The sequence below is a fragment of the Dipteris shenzhenensis genome, chromosome 33 (assembly GCF_047967505.1).
Source record: "Dipteris shenzhenensis isolate YYH24624 ecotype China chromosome 33, Dip_SZ_1.0, whole genome shotgun sequence".
Taxonomy (NCBI): Eukaryota; Viridiplantae; Streptophyta; class Polypodiopsida; order Gleicheniales; family Dipteridaceae; genus Dipteris; species Dipteris shenzhenensis.
Window position 1 is genome coordinate 1,880,046 of NC_141628.1, and position 20,673 is coordinate 1,900,718.

Below are 20,673 nucleotides of genomic sequence, written 5' to 3' on the forward strand. Positions count from 1 at the left end.
TGTTGGGAAATTTATGCAAATGGTTGATCTGGACAATGGAAGACAGAGATTCTAAAGGCCACAAACCATCAATCTAAAGGCAAGGCAATAATTCAGGCACAATTGACATGGAATGTTTCCAGGGGAAGATACTAAAAAAATTGGCCTCTACCCAGATGCAAAAAGTATTCCCCCCACACCCTTTGGTCCCCAAACGACAGTCACCACCATAGTATAGCCCTAAGAGCCGACTTCCTTTGTCATAGGCTCTTCCTCTTCTCCATGGTCCGGGCTCACAAAAACCCTATAGTTTTGCAGTGCACCTGAGTATCGAGCACCTGGGGGATATAGCGAAATATTGGCCGAATAGCTATTAGATTCAGACAACATGGAGCTCCAACTATTGGATGCAATGGCCCAAATCCCTTAGGTATTGTGTACAATTTTGTAGCAGAGGCAAGATGCCTCCCAAGTGTCCTCCTCTCTACTACAAGCACAAGTCAAGGCGCATAATAGCTGAACCCTCATGATCACTGCACTAGCTACCGGGTGAACCACCCTTGACAAAGTAGAGGAGTACAAGATCAAGGCATCCAAGCCAACATCAACTGGATGCAGATCTATGGCCACGCTTTGATAGTTCAAACTCAAGGGAATTTAACTACCTATCACTCCATAACCTACTATCCCCTTGGCATCCTCTCTCGAGTCCTTGGTCAGCAATTTTGAAACAATTCATGTAGCATACCATCGAGGAGGAAGGGAAGGAAGCCATCTCTATCTTTAATGCTACCCCCTGTAGATATCCCTCACCTAGATCCCACACACCCTATAGATCCCGCACACTGCCCTCAACAACCTGCCAATCCAGTCTTGCAACCTCTTCCTCGCACAACCTACTCGAATACTCCTCTAATGCCTCCAACACTAGCATTGCATAGCAGGGACCTCCCAATCCATATCCTCCAATGCTCTTGTCAACCTCCCACACGAAGATCTCAATACATTGATACAACAAAAAATTCAGATCCATAGGTGGATCGACCTTTTGCCCACTGTAGGGAATGCAGAGGAAGACCCCATGCCATATGTGGATGATGATGTTCCTCCAATGCCACCCCCTCCTCCCCACTAAAAGATGTCCAATGGTAGCCCAACCTAGAATCCTTCCAGGACTTACCCAACATTGCGCTCATGCATCACTAGAAGGCACAAGTCAATGGCTCCCACCTTCACCTGTACAAAATAATGGAAGCTTGCCCCCTCACTACATTGATCACTAAGTCCTTCAATGGATGGAGGCGAGCCAACTCAAAGCACACACGTGGTGGCTACCTCTTATCCCCAGATGCACCCATTCCCCTCACTGACATGGATGCCAGCCTTCAACCCCATTGGTGCACCCCCTTTTTGAAAAAGGAGCAATTTTCATGCTACTATCACAATGCAAACCTCGAGGGGCAGAACCATTCCCTCTATATGCCCATGGAATGACGATGGGTCGACAATTTTGGGAACTCCAACAGAAAGATCCCAATATCGTATATAACTTCCCTAAGTACAAATTCCCCGAGGAAATGACTCAATGAGGATTTTGCTTTCACCTTTAGTCATTCAATGATACCTACAGTTGGGTACTCAACTCTGTGGTGGTAGCCACAGTGCACTTCAACTACCTTATCCTCCTGCTACTCCAAGATGTCCCCACCCATAGTCACCCAATTGATGATAAACTTCATAATATCAACAACCAGATTGTCTTCAACCCCGACATCGGCCCCTCCCAATTCCAAGACTTGCACCTGTACCTTCGTGTCTAAAACCTCCATGGACATCACATTCGAACATTTGAGGACATGCATGCCACCTACTTTTAAAAGTACTAGGCTTATTTCATGCAGATCACCCCATGACAATTGGAACGCTATGCAGTAGTCTAGATGGTTCTCTCCACTAATCTCCTATAGCACCGTTGACTCAAGGAGGATAGCTCAACAATAGAAAGGGGGGCATGTTAATAGCCATGGGGCATGCTAATGGATTTGGCCCACCCAAACCCTATGGGTTTTAGTCGCAAATGGCTTAGGTCTAAGGTAGTCACTGGGATTGCCCAAATGGCCAAGGATAGCACGAACCATTTGGATCCCATATATGGATAACACAAGAGCCATTTGAATACAGAGGGAAGGTTGTGAGAATCGGCATATGCCTTGGTGCCATATGGGCCCAAGTGTTTGTAACAAAAGAGAGAGAGAGAGAGAGAGAGAGAGAGAGAGAGAGAGAAAGATATTAACGTCTCTAAAAGGCCAAATATCATGAGACTTAAACAGTTGATACATCTGCTAGTGTTGTCTCATCAAAGAGAACAACAAAATAAATAAGCTTAAAGCTGAGAGCTACTAAAGGTACTTATAGTCAGAGGGACTGCAAGTGACCCAAAACTAATGAATTACCAAGCAAGTATTACTAAAAAGTACCAATTGATTAGCATAAGCAGAAAGCTAATCAATAGAAAGGTTGCACTCTTCTCATGTCAAAAATCCCAATCAGCTCTAGGATCTGGATGCAAGCACATCAAAGGAGGCATGGGATACTTTGACAAAAATGTATAGCACAAATACACAAGCCAGGAAAATGCAACTCAAGCAAGAGTTGCATGATAGGCAGAGAGAAAATATGAGCATCAATGACTACCACATGAAGGTGAAGAAGATTGCAGATGCACTTGCTTCTATTGGGTCGCTAGTGGAAGATGATGATTTAGTTTCTGTGACCTTGAATGCTCTAGGAAAGGATTATGCACAATACCAGAGATCCATTGCCGTCCGTGAGAATTTTTTTGATTTTAAGGAGTTGATTGCTCTTATAGTTTCTGAAGAGCAGAGAGATGGTGGTGCATCTTCTTCAAGAGGAACTTCAAAAGCAGCTATCTTCTACTCAAATGTAGGAAGAGATAGAGGTAGAGGTAGAGTAGGCCGATTCGGAGGCCGTGGCAGAAATCATAATATACAACAAATTCAAGAAAACTAGTCCTATGGAGGAGGACGTGGTAACTTTAGAGGGAGGGGGAGCCAAAGCGATCATGGTGGATGGCAGAGAGGCCAAAATGCAAACAACAATGTTGAATGCTATTACTATCATAAAATGGGTCATATGGTTAAAGACTGCTATAAAAAATAGAATGGCATCATGACTGGAAAATTGCAGTAGGGAAATTATGCATCCTCTAGTAGACAGGGTGATGACAGAAATGAGCATCTGTTTATGGTGGAGCACATGACCAATTCTGTGACAAGTGCAAAAGAAGGCAATGATGTGTAGTATGTTGACTCAGGTGCATCAAACCACATGATAGGTCATGTAGAATGGATGCAGGATGCAAGGAAAATGGAAAGCCTAGGATTTGTGGAGATTGGTGATGATACTGCACATCCTATTGTGCAGATTGGTAAAATTCCTTTGTCTCTGCAGGATGAAAAAAAGAAATACCCATCTAATGTATTTCATGTCTCGAATATCACTAAGAACCTGGTTTTTGTTGGTCAAATGGTTTGAGCAGGGCATCCAGGTCAGATTTAATCCTCATGGATGCTTTGTTGAGGATATGAAAAATAAAGGTCGCTTGATAGCAAAAGGGAAGAAGGGCAGGATGTTTACATTGGATGTGGACATGCCTAAATTGAGTGCAGCAATGTTTGCACATGGGACTGGTGTAGTTGTAGATATTGATATCTAGCATAAACGCATTGGTCATGTTAATGTACAATGACTTAAATTAATGCAGGCCCAAAATATTGTTGCAAGATTGCCTAAGTTCAAGGTTGCAGAAATGCATAAGGTATGTGAAGCCTGTCAATTTGGAAAATAGGCAAGGACACCATTTCTTGGACATGTTTAAGAGAGTAAGAGGCTATTGGAATTAATCCACTTTGATGTGTGGACTACTAAAGCTGCATCTATTAGAGGCTATCATTATTTTGTCACTTTTATTGATGACTACAGCAAAAAAGTTTGGGTGTATTTTATAAAAAAGAAAAGTGAAGTGTTTGGGCATTTCAAAGCTTTTAAAGCTATGGTTGAAAAAGAAACAAGCCTGCAAATAAAAGCCTAAGGTCAGATAAAGGGGGAGAGTACCCCTCAAATGAGTTTGCAAGTTTCCTGCAGGACCATGGCATAAAGCAGCAATATTCATGCAGTCATACCCCACAGCAAAATGGAATTGCAGAAAGGAAAAACAGGCATATTGGAGGGTATCTCGTGCCATGCTCAACAAAAAAGACTTGCCAGATTATTATTCGGCTGAAGCAGTTGCTACAACAGTCTACATAATGAACAAGACTCCCACTGTAGTAATACATGGCATGATGCCAGAGGAGAGGTATACTAGTAGGAAACCAAATATTTCTCATTTGAAAGTTTTTGGTTGCATTGCCTATGTTCATGTGCCAGATGAGTTGAGATCCAAGTTGGATCCAAAAGCTGAGTTCAAGTGCATCTTTATTGTAATTCTCTATAATAGAAAGGGTATAGATGCTATAACTGTTCTACTCGTAAGTTTATAGTGAGTAGAGATGTTGTTTTTGATAAGATGAGTAGCTGGTATAAACTAGCAAATGTGATTGATGATGTAGATGCACAAAATGGTAATGCTGCATAGAATTTATAGCAGTAATCACAAAATATTAGTGGACGTGTAGTGTCCTCTAGCAGTGGTTCACATACTTCGCCATGGACAGGTAGATTGAGATTAGGAGGATCTCCTCAAAGCAATGCAGATAGTGGTATACAAAAATTAGATCAGCCCATGGTTGATATGAATGCAGGTCACTCTTATGTGGATGGTAAACCCAGTGGCTCAGAATAGAGCCTTGATGATGAGTTAGGTATTCCTTCTGTTGTTACACTTGGAGTAAGGTAGACATTTGGGAGAGCCGCATTACTTCTTGGGCATTGAGGTGATTAGATCCACAAGTGGGATATGGCTCTTGCAGAGGCAGTATGGATTGGACATACTGTCCAAATATGGGATGATATGATGTAAGCCTATTTCAGTTCCTTTGGAGTAGAATGTGAAGTTCAGCACAGATACAAGTAAGCTTCCTGGAAGACCCTACTATGTACAGATGGATAGTAGGAAGTTTGATTTATATGACTATTACCAAGCTAGATTTGAGCTATGCTGTTGGGTTGGTAAATCAGTTTATGCAGGCTCCAAGGAAACCGCATTTGGATGTGGCTAGACGTATGCTGAGGTATGTGAAGTTCACATTGCAGTATGAACTATTTTATGAGACTGGGGTTCAGATATAGTTGCATGGATACACTAATGCTGATTGGGCTAGTAGTATTTTTGATAGACGATCTACAAGTGGATATATGTTCTCTTTTGGGAGTGTTACAGTCACTTGGAGCAGCAAGAAACATCCTACAATTACCTTGTCAAGCATAGAGGCTCAGTACAGGGGTGTAACAATGGCTGCATGTGAGGTAGCTTGGTTGCATAAGCTACTTTATGATATGCATCAGTGGGCTAGTTGTCATTTATTGTGACAACATGAGCAATATACACTTGGCAAATAACCCAGTCTATCATGCTAGAACAAAGCACATTGAGGTGCATTATCACTATGTGCAGGAGAAGGTTCTAGTAGGTTTTATTGATCTAGTTTATGTCAGCACAGAGGATGAGGTAGCTGACATATTCACGATGGCATTGGGTGTCGAGAAGCTGCACAAGTTCAAAGACCTGCTTGGTGTCTAGGAATTGGGATTGAGCTCGAGGGGGAGTGTTGAGATATCGAGCTCCACTCGTGATATGCTAGGGTGACTGTTGTGCATTTATGTCACCGACTTGTTAGTTGCAGATGCGGTTGGTACACCACCCATGAATAATAGTTGGATGACAGCTATCTTTATGTACTCTAGTTATCGGCTCAGTTAGTATGCCACCTTAGTTAGCTGAGTTTGGTTTGAGACCCACATCTAGGGTTCACCTATTCTTTTGTACTTAGAGTTCTTTTGGCTTTCACAACTAAGAAGAGGAAAATTATTTTCAGCCTCCACCTTTGTGTATATTCCCCCATTGTGTATGTGAGAAAGCTGCAAGTGAGACTCCTTTCTTCTCTCCCACTCTCTTCACATGTCATTGCATTGTCCATAACATAGTGTCTTATAAGGCTCTTGGTAGAGGCTGCAGGGGATCATCTAAATTGTTTAGTTGTCTGAACTACATGCAAGGGGTCATCTAGATTATTTAGTTGTCTAAACTACATGCACCTGAGATCCAAAAGGATCTTTGGGATAGAACCTAAACTTGAAGATCATGCTTGCAAAAATGTTCCATTCAATTGATTACCTAGTTTTGCATCTGTTTGTTCTAGAGCTTCAGTTCTTGGAATCTATTATGTACACATACCATCCCAAGAGGACACTTTTAGCTCCAAACAATCACTTATGATTATATACAAGAACATGGGACAACCATCTAACTTTGAGAGCCTCAGAGGCCCCAAACTCTAGCTCAATACCACCTCACTCCCCTACTCCCTCCACAATAGCCGAAATTAGGGGCACCTTTTGTTGGGGTAAAGGGCAGTGTGCCCACCCACTTGTACAGTGCCCATGTATACTCATATATATATGAAAGAGGAATAAGCTAGAGTAGCTTTTGCTCCACCACTTTTGGTGTCTCCTATCCCTTTGTGTGTGCTCTCCTCTCCCACAACTGGTATCAGAGCAGTAGGTCGTGGTGTTCGATCTGCGGGGATCTTCGCGAGGGCTTGTGGTGTGTGCGAATCGAGCATTGAAGGAGCTTTGGATTGATGTCTCTCGTGGAGAAGACGGGGCAGCCATAGCTATGCTGATCTGCTGATTTGAGCTCCGGGAGCTCAAGGAGAAGAGCCTGAGGAGAGAGTTCAATGGAGTCATCGAAGCTGCAGAAGTGGGCGTTGAAGAAGGAGTTGTGAGCCTAGAGTGCTAGAGCTTAGGCTTTGCAGGCCGCGGAGGGCGTTGGAAAGAGGCATTGGCCTTTTTTGGAGCTGCACTGTGGAGGTGTCATTAGAGAGGCTCCCATGAGCTATAGAGTGAGTCTTGGAGGTGGCTGGAGCAAGCAGTCATTGGAAGCTATCGTATGAGTCTTAGAGGCAGCTTGTGTCTTGGAGCTTGGTCGTAAAAGCACCGTTTAGGCTTGCTGCTACTGCTAAGGCTGGAACTTTGAGCGATGCACCCTTGAGGCTGAGCCTTCATTGGAGAGCGTTGTTTGGAGAGGGATGTAGGGAAGCTCTTTGTAGATGCAGCTGCTGCAGATGGCTTGTGAGCCACTGCGAGCTCTTAGATGGAGTAGATAGGAGTCTCTTTCTCTCCATACCCTTCTCCTTCCCATGAGCAAAGGAAGAGCAGCCCAGTGATAGTAACAACATCCACTTTGGAGAAAAAGAGTGAGTTCTTTGTTTTTAGTCTAGAAATCTGATAGTATTTCAGACAGTAAAAGTGAGCAAAATGCCATTTTCGACAGCAAGTATTTGCAAATCCATAAGGATTTAGGCTCAGTCCCCATCAGAGGAGTCGGAGAACTTTGGAAGGGCTACTTTTTCTTTGTTGATAGCTCGGTCATCTGAGTTTACAGTACATAGTTATTTACTGTCCAAAATAGGGATAGTAATCAGTGTGCAGACAGCCATTTTGTAGACTGTATATCTTTTCACCTGTGCAGAATCTACTACTGCGTTCAATTAGAGAGTTGTAGATCCTTTAAAACACTACAACTTTGCTGTTGGATGCAAGTTGATCCAACTTTTGGATCAAAAGATATTGCTGTTTAAAGACAGTGATAGCACAAGTACAGTGCCATTTTTCTTTTTGCAGATGTCACAAGGGTACAACGGATGCATGATATTGTCGCTTACTTGGATGCACAAATGATATAGTGGTACATGCCATTTGGATGCCATTTTGGTTGTCAATTGACACATTTTGGATGCATTATTCCTCACACGTTGTGAGAGGTCTCAAGGTTGAGCAGAAAATACAGCCTTGGTAACATTTGTGAGGTGTCTTGATGCTGAGTTCAGTGACATTGATAGTCACTTTGCATTGATTTGTTGGGTTTATTTACATCTTTTGGACAACTTTGGTCCTTCAGTTTTATACTGACTTTTCATAAGGGAGACTCTGACAGATTTATGACAGACATTTGGTACGCTTTTATGCATGAAAGTGGATACATGTTTGAGCTGGTTTGTGCTCATTGACTTGCAGGATACTTGATGTATGCCCATAGTATTTCTCATGATGTCACTTGGCAGCAAACATTCAAGGAAGCTGCTGTTGCTGTTTTTATGACAAAACAATCATTTTTAGGATTGAATATCTCTTTCCTGGTGTGGAATTGCACTTTGTGCCAAACTGAAAAGTTGTAGTTCACAGAACATACTACAACTTTGCTTTTGGAAGCAAGTTGATCTGGTATACGCTGCAAGAGTTACAGCCTCTGCAAAACCACAAAAAGTTGCAATCTACTGTCTATTTGTGACTAATGTGCAGGAAGTTGTTTTTCAGGTGAGAATATCTGAGAATCCATAAGGATTTGGCTCTTGAGGTCAACTGACAAGTTGTAGATCTTTCTACCAGCTACAACTTTGCTGTTTACAGCATTGGCATCTGGTCTTTCAGTGAAAAGATATCGCTGTTCAAAGACAGGGACAGCGTGTTATTTTGCCCAAAGTGGCTGTGAGCTATTGTTGTAGGAATTTCTCTTGCACAACAGTGAATTGGGAACTCATAGTAAATTACATAAAGTGATTGGGATCTCACTTCAGTCCAAGGGCATCATTGGCATTTTGGCAAGTCACTTTGGCACATTTGGCAAGTGGTGAATGCTTGATTTTGTTGCCAAAGGATTGCGCGCTTGAGGTGATGCATTGGTGATGCAGTAAATGCCATTTCGATGCATTATGGATTTGCATTGGTGGATGCCACACTGATGTTTATGGATAGTTGAGCTGGGCTCCTATTGCCATTGGTTGAGCAAGCATTGCTCATTTGGTTCAGTGCAATTCTTACTTGGATTGCCAGGCATATATTCTTGTTTATGCCTCTTTATGGCTGAGTGCTTTTGAGCATTGGATCAGCCAATTTATTTGGAGACCTGATTGGTCTAGACAACACTATATTTTTTGGTCATTTGGGTTGCCTATTGCACTATACTACACTTTGGTTGTGACCTATTGTGCCACACATATGGCATCTACAGCTGGTAGTGCCCTCTTTGATATTGAGAGGTTGGATGGATCAAACTTTCAGTATTGGAAAGAGCAATTTATGATGTGTTAGTGCAAAAGAGGCAGCATAAGCCCATTCAATGCAAAGGTGTCAAGCCTAATAGCATTAAACAGAGTGATTGGGATGACATGGATGAGCAAGCATGCTCTATCATTCAGGCATCACTCTCGAAGTCAGTCTACTTGCAGGTACAGGATGGTGTACAGGGTGTAGACTACCATGCATATGAGTTTTATACTCGTATATGCTGGATGTATGACCATGATAGTGTTATGTTATAGCATGATGGGCTGAAATGTCCTGATGGGCTGAAATACAGCCTTGATATGCACTCCAAAGGTCGATCAATTGGTAGAAACAGGTCATGTTCAAGGGGGAATTCCAGGACCAAGTCTAGCTCTCGGACTTGTGTTAGATGTTTCTATTGTGGAAAGTATGGCCACATAATGGCTGAGAAAATACAAGAAGAAGAGCAAGGTTAAGAATGACAGGAAGAAGGAGAAGAAGCATGTTGAGCTTCAAGGCGTGGATGCTAGGGTTTCCACTCACAGTAGTAGTGATGAAGGCATTCTTTTGTCTATGTCTGACACCTCCTTCTTGGCCACTGATGTACCCATTCTTGGTGACTGGATGTTAGATCCATGTGCTTCATGTCATATGACCCCTCATAGGTCATGGTTCAGTGCATATCAGGAATGCATTGTGGAGAGTGGTTTGATGGGCATTGATCATTCTATGGATGTCTATGGTTATGGGGATATCCACCTTGTTATGCCTAGTGGCTCTATTCTTGTTCTACAGAGGGTTAGACATATACCAGGACTTGCTACGAGCAAGATCAGTACTGGATAGTTGGTTGAGGCAGGTTATCATGTCTCTTTGGGTGATCATGCATGGAAGATTGCTAGAGGCAATCTGGTTATGGCTAGGGGATCACGGGTTGGATTCTCTTATGCATTGCATGTATCAGGTGTCCAGGATAAGATGCTTATGATTAGTAAGCAGCCATCAGCTAGTTTATGGTATGCCAGACTTGGACATATGTCTACTATAGGTATGGAAGCCCTTACAACATTGAGATACATTCCTGTTATGGATGTCTCTCAAATTTTATGTCATGATTGTGATGATGATGAGCAGTTAGGATCCTCTTTTGTGAGGAAGACAATCAATGAGAGGTATGTTGAGCCATTGCAGTTGGTTCATAGTGCAGTTTGTGGGCCTATGCCTACCGTTTCACTGGGTGGCGCCTCTTACTTTGTGACATTTATTGATGTTGCTACAAAGTACATATGGGTATATCCGATTCGGCAGAAGCATGATGTATATGATACATTTCAGTGCTTCTTTGGTAATGCTGAAAATCACTTAGGAAAGAAGCTATTGAGCTTGATGACTAATGGTGATGCAGAGTTTACCTCTTCTAGATTTCAGCATCTATGTGATACACTTGGTATTAGGAGGGTGTTGACCACTCCTCATCTTTCTGCTCACGATGCCTTAGCAGAAGGCATAAATCAGATTCTATTGGACAGGATTGGTAGCATGCTACGGTATGCAGGTCTTACTGAATGCTATTGGGTTGAGGCATGTAAGACAGCTGCATACTTTCTTAACAGGTCACCTAGGAGATCTCTGAATGGTAGAGTGCCATTTAACTTCTTGACAGGCAGGGCACCATGTTATGAGCATTTACGTGCGTTTGGTTGCGAGGCTTATGCTCATGGTTCCCGATCGAGGAGGTGTATCTTCCTTGGATACAGTGAGTCCAGTGAGGACTACAGGTTATGGGATTCTTCAACTAGAGAGTTGATACACAACCATAATGTCTATTTCAGAGAGGATGCTATGTTTAGATAGCCCAAGACTGTGGATAATAGGAGAGTGGTGTTCCAGGAGGGTGTAAGTGCACTGATACCTCCAAATTCTTTGCAGGGGCAGCCCATATCCCTTGGAGTGGGAGGTTTTTCCCATGGTGAACAGGTTATAAAGTTGGGACAGCCACGATTACTTCCTGATTTTGGTTAGAGACGGTCAGATGTCTCGAGTATTCCACAGGTTTATACTCCTATGGAGATTGTTGATGCATCTTCTATGGACAGTTATAGTTTACTCCCAGGATGCAGAGTGCCTCTTGCAAATGAGGATGAGGCTATGCATGGTGAGGAGGATACCTTGGCTAATGATGCCTGGTATGATCCATTGGCTGGTTATGCCAGGACAGATGTGGTTTCTGCAATTATTGACTTGGGTCATATTGCGCATGGGCAGGAATCATTGATATGTTTGCTTTGTAAGTGCCTCCATGGCCAGAAGCAATCCCCTCGAGCTTGGCTTCATAGGTTTGATACCATTATGAGAGCTCAAGATGTGATGCGCAGTGAGATAGATTATGGTCTCAGTATTCAGGAGGTTGCTATCCTTCTGAGGTTACTTGCCATATGGTTCCTTATGGACAGGGATGCTTTGCAGTGGGAGTTGCATGGTCTTGATGATGTTTGTCAGATACTTGGTTGTTTCAGTATGGAGAGGGGGAAGTTACTGAGTACTCCATTGCCTGTATTGGCTCCGTACTTGAAACACAGCAAGTTTGATGATCATAGATCGGTTGAGCAGCAAGTTATGGTTGATATGGCAGCCATAGTACTTCATGCATCCATGACTGTGTTGAGACTTGGTTCTCACATGTTTGCCATTGGGGCTACACTTCCGGTTCTTGCTTCCGTTGCAGTGGGAATTGGTAGCATGATTATGGTAGATTTTGGCAGTAGGGAAGCAGTTGTGGACATCAGGTCCTTATGCTTCCAAGAGCAGCATGCAGGTGATGCAGGTTGGGTAGACCAGCAGAGGTCTATTGTATGGCATGTGCTTATGGTCACAGGTGGTACAGAGACATTTTCTTTGCACAATGACAGTTCGGGTGCTATGGACTTAGCACAGGAGCATGTGGTGGTGAGAGTTCACTCTCCCAGTGAGATCTAGCATGAGATCTTGGTTGACAGGCATCTACAGCTTGTCATTTTCTATCCTACAGACTTGATGTCTGCTAGCAGCTTATCCTCTATGCACTTTGCACATTGTAAAGTGCCGATGGGCATAGGATGACGGTGTGGTCATCTTGTTTTTTAGCCTATGGCTGATTGTATTTTTTTTTTTGCCAAAAAAACAGTGCTGATTATATTACTTCGAAAAAACAAGATACATGAGGTCAGTTTTGCAGCTGATGGGGCTGCGTTCACAAATCGGACGCAGCCCTAAATGGAAACAAAAAGCTCTCTCTCACGAAGGGATCAGGCGGGTGTGAATACATAGCCAGAGAGGTGGTGAATAGCGCCACTGAAGGCCCTGAGAAGTATGCTCGAAGAAAAGGCCCTGCATATCCCAATCTCGGAGGAAACGTCTCTGCTTCTCCCGGCCAGCCTAGGAATCTCCCTGTATCTGGTCCCACTGGCCTCTGAGTGTGTGTATAATCTCACTCTAGATGTCAGCCATGACCTAGGTAGTCGAAAGAGAGGTACCACCGAGGATCTGCGCGTAGCGCGAGGTCCAAATGTGCCATCCAGCGATGCTGCTAATAATCTCCCAGACTGGTTGCCTCTCCTGAGATCTTGTGTCTGCCAGGTGCGGCGGGATGCCCTCAAGCGGCCCCCAAGTCCCCTGTGTAATAAGGAACATGGGGTCCTACAGGCCTGCCTCGATGATAGCCAGGTGTGGTGCTGCACCAGCAGAACGCGCCCCAGGTGATCAAACCTAGCTCCGATGCTATGCGGGTAAGGATCCCGAAGGTCCACCTCCACACACTTCTTGGGCACGAGTGCAGCTCCACAGGCAGTGTTTTGGTGACTCCTCGTCCTCATGACAAATCTGACAAAGTCCGTCCTGACCAATCTGCCGCAACTAGCTCCCCATCGGAAGACCCTTGTGGGCAAGTAGCCAAAGGAAGTAGGAAATCTTCCGCGGCCGCCAGCTCTCCCACAAGGCCTTCCAGAAGCCTGCAAAAATAGCCTGAAGATACCCTGAGCATACCAACTAGGCCGCTGGGTGGGCGGGCAGCTTTGCATCCTTCCGAGAACTCTCCTGCCCAATGTCATGCTGTAAGCGAAGAAAGGGGTCGGGGGAAGTCGGTAGCCAACCCCAACACCTCTTCCGGATTAGTAACGATGTGCCCCTCCGCTGTCCTAAGACTTCGGAGCTGGTCACCTGCTGCTCTCTAGCCATGCATCCTGAAGAACTCTTTGCTCATCCGGTCGCCCTTCCGAGCCCAGTAGGAGAGGGAGGCATGATAAGAAAACTCTGAGCGACGCTGGAGAGTCTCCTCAAGAAGGGCTCTGGCTCTCGAAGGGCCTGGATCCGAAGCTCCTCTGAACCCAGAGCTACCTGCTAGAGTTGCTGAATGGAGGCGAGGTCCCTACGAAGAGCTCTCTCTCTACCCCACCACTCCTAGTGAACCTGAAGGGCTGCAAGCTGCTGGCAAATCTGGCTGGACTCCTGCAAAGCTTGCACCACCGACTCTACCAGATCCACGCACTCACCCCAATCTTTGTCCCAAAGGCTATCGATACTACTGCGCACCTCCTCCCTAGAGAAGATGGAATCAGGAATCCTGCACGAACGGGGAGGAAGGGACTGAGCTGCCGAGTTTAGTGATAAGAGCACTGGCGCGTGGTGGGAGAGTGTCGTCCTTGGCACTACACCCATCTGACCACCTCTGTTGATGGCCCAATCACTGACATAAAATCTATCCAGTCTCTCCAAGAGTCCCCCACGAGAAGTCCACGCTCCCGTGCCATCGGCGGAAGGACGGTCTCTCCAGTTGTCCCTACCTCCTGTCACGAAGATAAAGGAGTCCCAAGCAGACTGCTTTGGCTGAGCTATACCTGTAAACTCTGGTCCTCTGCCCTGCTGGTCCTCCAAAGTCTCCAGATTGTTGAAGTCACCTCCAACAATCCACGAATCCATGTCTGGGAGAATTTTTGTGAGTGTCCTCCAGAAAGTGGCTTTGCATCGGAGGTCTGTGGGTGCATAGATGTTGAGGATTCCTATTTTGGAGCCCTCCAACTCTAGGCCAACCCAAAGTGCATGGCCTGGGATCAACGTACCATGGCCAAAAACTCCCTGTGCAAACGACTCGCAAATGAAAGTACAGACACCGCCACTCCTCCCCTGTGCACCGATCGAGGGCTCCCAATAAGTGTGAGAGCATCCAGGGAGGATCTTCCTGCAGCTACGGGAATGAGCCACTGAAAGCTTATGCTTCTGGAGCAGGAGTATATCCAAGCGACCAATCACTGCTGGCTGAAGTTCCTGTCTCAAAATGAGCTTCCTAGGACCACGGGTGCCAAAAAAATGAAACCCGTTCACGTTCCAGGAGACAAGGTGTAAGCTCATGATGAGGACTGGTAAGCTGCAAACAACTGTCTGCTCGCGGCTGAGGTCGATGAAGAGGCTGAAATTTCGGAATGAAGGTGCTAACGCTTTTGTGAGGGTTTGGAGGGGGAGGCGAGGTCATCTTGCCCGTTCTTCAAAACTTTTAGCAAAGGCGTGAGGCATTTGGTGTGGTGGACAAACGCTTTCTCGAGCCAACTCGAGATCTCTGAGGTAGTCATCTCGTAGAAGGCGCGAAGTTTCTGAGGAGTCCAGGCTCTGACATCCTGGGGGAGGGGCCATGACAGAGGGGGCCTGAGGATCACAATCAATCTGAAACGCTTGGCGGCGCAACGCCACTGCAGGCACACGTCACCCTCGGACCGCTGAGTCTCGAGAAGCTGTCCACCCGACGGGCCTATCCAGGAGTAGATCTGAGCATGCGTCTGCTCTCTGAGAGCCTACTAGACCGAGTCGTCTATCCAAATCTCGGTGCCGTTGCTGAGAAAGGTGAAAGCAAAGCTGGGGCCATTCCTCGGGGCGAAGGCTGTGATCTTCCCATCCGCCCCTTTACGGAGCAGGAAGATACTGATGTCGAGGCAAGCTGGGAAGGTCCCGAGGTCGGCCACATCTAAGTAATCCTAGGGACCGGATCTGTAGAAGTCGCGAGGAAGCTCTCTCTCCTAGAGCTGAGGCCCACCAGAGTCTGCAACTGAGGGGGTCGGGCTAGCAGACAAGGAAGACTGCTCCAGGGGTGGTGCAGTCTCGGGATGCCCTGCCTGGGGTAGGGAAGGGGAAGGAGGTTGAGGGGTAGGCAACTCAGACTCCACGGAAGCGACTAGTGGGGGGGGTGGAGGAGGGGGAGTGGGGGCTGCCTGCGGCTGAGGAACCACCGGTGCAGCTCACACTGCAGAAGAGCTGAGAGGGGTGGGGGAGGAGGGATGGGGCTGGGGCTGAAGAGGAAGAGGCGGGGGCTGATGCTGCGGGTCGGGAAGAGGGGGCTGCGGCTGGGGTAGGGGCTGCAGCTGAGTGGAAGGGAGCTAGGGATCGGAAGAGAGGGGGACCTGAGGCTACAGAGGGCGGGCTACAGATGAAGAAGAAGCTCTCCCAGGACCCTGGGGCGGTTGCCTATCAGGTCTCTGAGGCGCTGCTGTAGGTTGGGTAACCTCTGCCTCCTTGCCTCTGTCAGAAGTCTTCTTATTCTTTCCTCTTTTCCTTCTGACCTCGGTCCAGCCGCCAGTCACCTCTGGACCGCGGACTCCGGACTCCGGCTGCCTCTGCTCTTCTTGACGTGGTTGCCTGGAGGGAGAGGGAGGGGGCTGAGGGGGGGGGCGGGGGGGGGTCGAGAGGAGCTGGAGAAGCGTGGACAAGCAACTGCCAGGTGCCCAAAGCTGTGACACCTCAGGCACTGGCCTGGCTGTCCTTTGACTACCATGTTCTGAGTAATGCTGCCAGCATCTGTCACGATCTCAATCACTGCAGGGAGGGACACAGGGTCTGCCACAACCACACGGACTCTGGGAGCTCCTGCCGTAGTAACTGTGTCGACGAAAGTGTCATGCATCACCCAGCCAAAGTGGGAACTGTGGGGGTTAAAGGTCAGTGTGCCTTTACCCCGGTTATGTACAATACTCAAACACATATATAAATGAATGAAAAAGAAGATTAGGGTGGTTCTGCACCCACCAAAACTTGTGTGGCTCTCTGTCTCCCTCTCTCTCTCTCTCTCTCTCTCTCCTTCTTTCGTTCTTGCTTCCGTTGAGAGCACTCTCAACTGGTATCAGAGCCCGGGTGATCTAGCTGAGCGTGCGTGAATGCTTGAAGCTTAGCAGCTTTGTGGGAGGAAGGAGAAGCTTTGTGGGTGACTTTACTTGCATCCGAGTATGCAGAGACCTTGGAGGAACCTTTGGAAAAGTTACTTTGGCTTTACGTAGTGGTTTTGAGAGCCTGTTAAGTGGTTTGAAAGAAAAAGTCGTTTTTTGAGCTTTTCCCTGTTCCGTTCGATGACAGAGACTTCGTATTGACTTGTAGAGGCAACTATTGCTTGCTTTTGGTGTCCACATTACTTCAGGAGCTTGGAAACACCTTCATTCTTGAATCTGGGATCATTTCATTGGATTTCTGACTCACTGTGTCAGTTTCTGCGTTTTTTGCCCGGGTGTTGGAACTCAAGTTTGGAGCAACCATTTGTAGATCTGTCAGTTCCGGTGGACTCAGAAGGTCCCAAAACTGCTATGTTGCTCATCATTCGCACTCCGGTGGAGTTTACAAACAGCTCTGTTTCCAAAAAAGTTTTTCAGTCCGTGTGTTGGACCCAGTGATTGAGACCACGGTTTCCAAAACCATCTGTCCCATTGCGTTTCGGACGCCCAAAAACCCCTACCTGTCAGTTCTTGCGTGATTCGGTGGAGGATTTTCAGAGTTATAGATCTCTGTGTATTCGATTTCGTCTCTCTATTATGCATTTTTCATTCTAAGGTTTTGAAACCTTAGATTTATGCCACATGGCAGTGGATAAGTATTAACTCCCATTTCTCACTCATCGGTTGGGATTTTGGAGTTCTGGCAGAAGAGAGATATTTGCAGATTTTCTTGCCGAGTCCAATTATGCGATGGCACCCATGTTTTGAGGCATCTCAGGTTCTATTTTCAGTAGCGCTCATTACCGTGGGACTATGATTTCTTGAGCATACCTTATGCAGATCACTCTGGTTGTAATTTGAGCAGTGTGCGCTCATTCGTGGTATGCATTGGGTTGCAGTGGATGATTTATAGGCCATTTGGATGCATTGCAGTCCTTGTTGGATGCGCTGATAGGCCCAAATTGCCTTGTGGGATGCTATTTTTTATGGACGCTTTGCACATGGATGCTATTTTATGCTGAGGGACAGCTTTGACACATTGCTGGTGATGCACTGATAGTGCTATGCTCTCTTGGATGAGATATTATTGATGCATATGCCAGTGGACGGTGTTTATGCTTGAGTCATTTGGCACTTATTGGCATTTTCTTTTGGGCCAGATTTGCTCATATGGATGCATAGTATATGCACATGAGTCAGATGCATCTTTTGATGCTTTGAGCTTTGAGTTTTGGTGACATTTCACTCTATTGTGGCATACACATTTGGGTGCACCTGGTATTTGGTGTGATTCTCTCTTGTAGGGACTAGCATTTGGGATTTTGCTTTATTTGCATCATGGCATCCTCTTCCATGTCTGAAAAGGAGTTTTTCAGCATTAAAAAGTTTGATGGGACAAACTTTTCTTTGTGGAAAGAACAGATAAGGGATGTGCTAATTCAAAAGAAGCAGATTAAACCCTTGGCAGGGATTGAAGCTAAGCCTGCAAATATGTCTGAGGATGATTGGAATGAGTTGGATGCATTAGCAAAGTCTACTATTAGACTTCATCTTGCAGAGTCAGTTTATTTCACAGTAGTAAATGAGCAGACTACGGAAGATTTGTGGAAGAAACTGTGTTCCACTTATGAGAAGGAAACTGCCTCTAATAAAGTTTACCTCATGAAGAGGTTGTTTGAGCTGCAGATGAAGGAAGGGGTCTCCATTGCTTCTCACTTGAATGAATTCAATATTATTTTCAGCCAATTTCAGGCTCAGAAAATGAATTTTGATGCGGAGACTAAGGCAATATTTCTCTTGTGTTCATTGCCATCCTCATGGGATACCTTCCGTACAGCTGTCACTAACTCTGCACCTGGTGGAGTACTGAAATTTGATGATGTTGTGGGTAGCTTGTTGGCTGAGGAGATTAGACGGAAGTCTATGGATGGCAACAAGCAGGATGTAGCCTTAAATGTGCAAAGGGGCAGATCACAGTTCAGGGGGAAGTCCCAAGAAAGAGGGAAGTCTCGTAGCAAATCCAGGGCACGGAACATTGAGTGTTACCACTGTGGCAAGAAGGCCATATGAAAAAGGATTGCTACAAGCTGAAAAGAGAGCAAAAGGATAAGAAAAAGAATGCAAATTGGGGTGCAAATCAAAAGGAAGAGAGTCCAAGGGATGACAAAGGAAAAGTGAAGATCGAGGAGATCAATGCAGTCACACATGATAGTGACAATGATGTTCTCTTCATGTCTACTTTATCTGCAGAGTTGCTTACCACTTCAGATGATGCATATTCCCAGGATTGGATTTTGGATTCTGGTGCTTCATTCCATGTTACTCCCCATAGGGAATGGTTCTCCACTTATGATAGTGGAAAGACAGGTTGTGTGCATCTTGGAAATGACTATGCATGTGACATAGTGGGAGCAGGTGACATAAAGTTTTCTTTTGCAAATGGGTCTGCATTTGTTTTGAAACATGTGAGACATGTGCCTAAGCTGACCAAGAGTCTTATTTCAGTGGGTCAGCTAGATGATGCTGGTTTTCACACCACTTTTGGCTTTCAAAGTTGGAAAATTCAGAAGGGCTCTATGCTTTTGGCTAGGGGTGCCAAGTGTGGGACTTTGTATCCCTTACATGTATCAGGGGTATTTGATCATGTTGTTGCAATAACCGAGCAGCCAAGCACTTCTTTGTGGCATTGCAGGTTGGGGCACATGAGCCAGAATGGAATGAAACTCTTATGCCATTTGGGTTATGTATCGCATTTGAGTTTCTCTGATTTTGAATTTTGTGAGCACTGTCTCTATGGGAAGCAGACTAAATCAGCCCATAAAAGAAAAGGAAAGAAAGAGTTTGAAATGCTTGATTTGGTGCATTCAGACGTATGTGGTCCCATGCCTGTACGGTCATTAGGCGGGGCTGAATACTATGTGACATTCATTGATGATGCAACTAGGAAAGTGTGGGCTTATGCTATAGCTCGGAAGAGTGATGTGTTCCAGGTATTTCAGAAATGGCTGGCCTTGGTTGAGAATCAGTCAGGTAGAATGCTTAAATGCCTACGGACTGACAATGGTGGAGAGTATCTCTCTCATGACTTTCAGCATTTCTGTGATACACGTGGGATTAAGAGGGAGCTCACATCCCCTCATACTCCAGAGCAAAATCCAGTTGCAGAAAAGATGAACCGTACCATTCAAGAAAGGTTGCAATGCATGCTTTCCAATGCAAGTCTTTCTGGTGGTTTTTGGGCTGAGGCAATGAAGACTGCAGTGCATGTGATCAATAGATCACCTAGTAAGAGTTTGGATGGTGGTATTCCTGAAGAGGCATGGAGTGGCAAGAAGCCCTCTTACTCTCATTTGCGTATATTTGGGTGTGAGGCATATGCACATGTGCCAAAAGAGCTTCGAAAGAAGCTAGATCCTAAGTCTAGGAAATGCATCTTTCTAGGTTATGGTGAAAGTGGAGAGATGGGCTATCGTCTTTGGGATCCAGAAGCAAAGAAGATCATACGCAGCCATGATGTGGTCTTCAATGAGAAGAAGATGCATAAGGCACCCATGAGGGATGTGGAAATGAGGAGAATCACTTTCCAGGATGTGAATCCACCTGCATATGTTGATAGGCAGCAAGCTGTCCATGCACCAAATGTGCAAGAAATGGTACCACCAAGTACTCCCACAGGTATACAATCAAGGGTAGATGATGGATCATCTATTGGTGGAAATGATGAGCCAAATGTGGCTGGTATGTAGGTGGGACAGCAAGCTAAAATGCCCTTGAGAAGATCATCTAGAGTGTCTAGACCACCTGATAGGTTTGTTCCAGGGGTAGACTATGTGATGCTTACTGATTGCGGGGAGCCTTCTTGCTACAGAGAGGCTATGATGCGTGAGGATCAACGCAAGTGGGAGTATGCTATGCAATCGGAGATGAGTTCACTTATGAAGAATAAGACTTGGGACTTGGTTTCTTTGCCAGATGGAAAGAAAGCATTGCCATGTAAATGGGTCTACAAAATGAAGGTCACAGGTGATGATGTGCCTAGGTACAAGGCCCATTTGGTTGCTAAAGGGTTCAAGCAAGAGAAGGGTGTGGACTTTGATGAGATATTCTCTCCGGTTGTGAAGATGACCACACTTAGATGCATGCTTGGACTAGTGGCATCAGAGGATATGGAGCTTATGCAAATGGATGT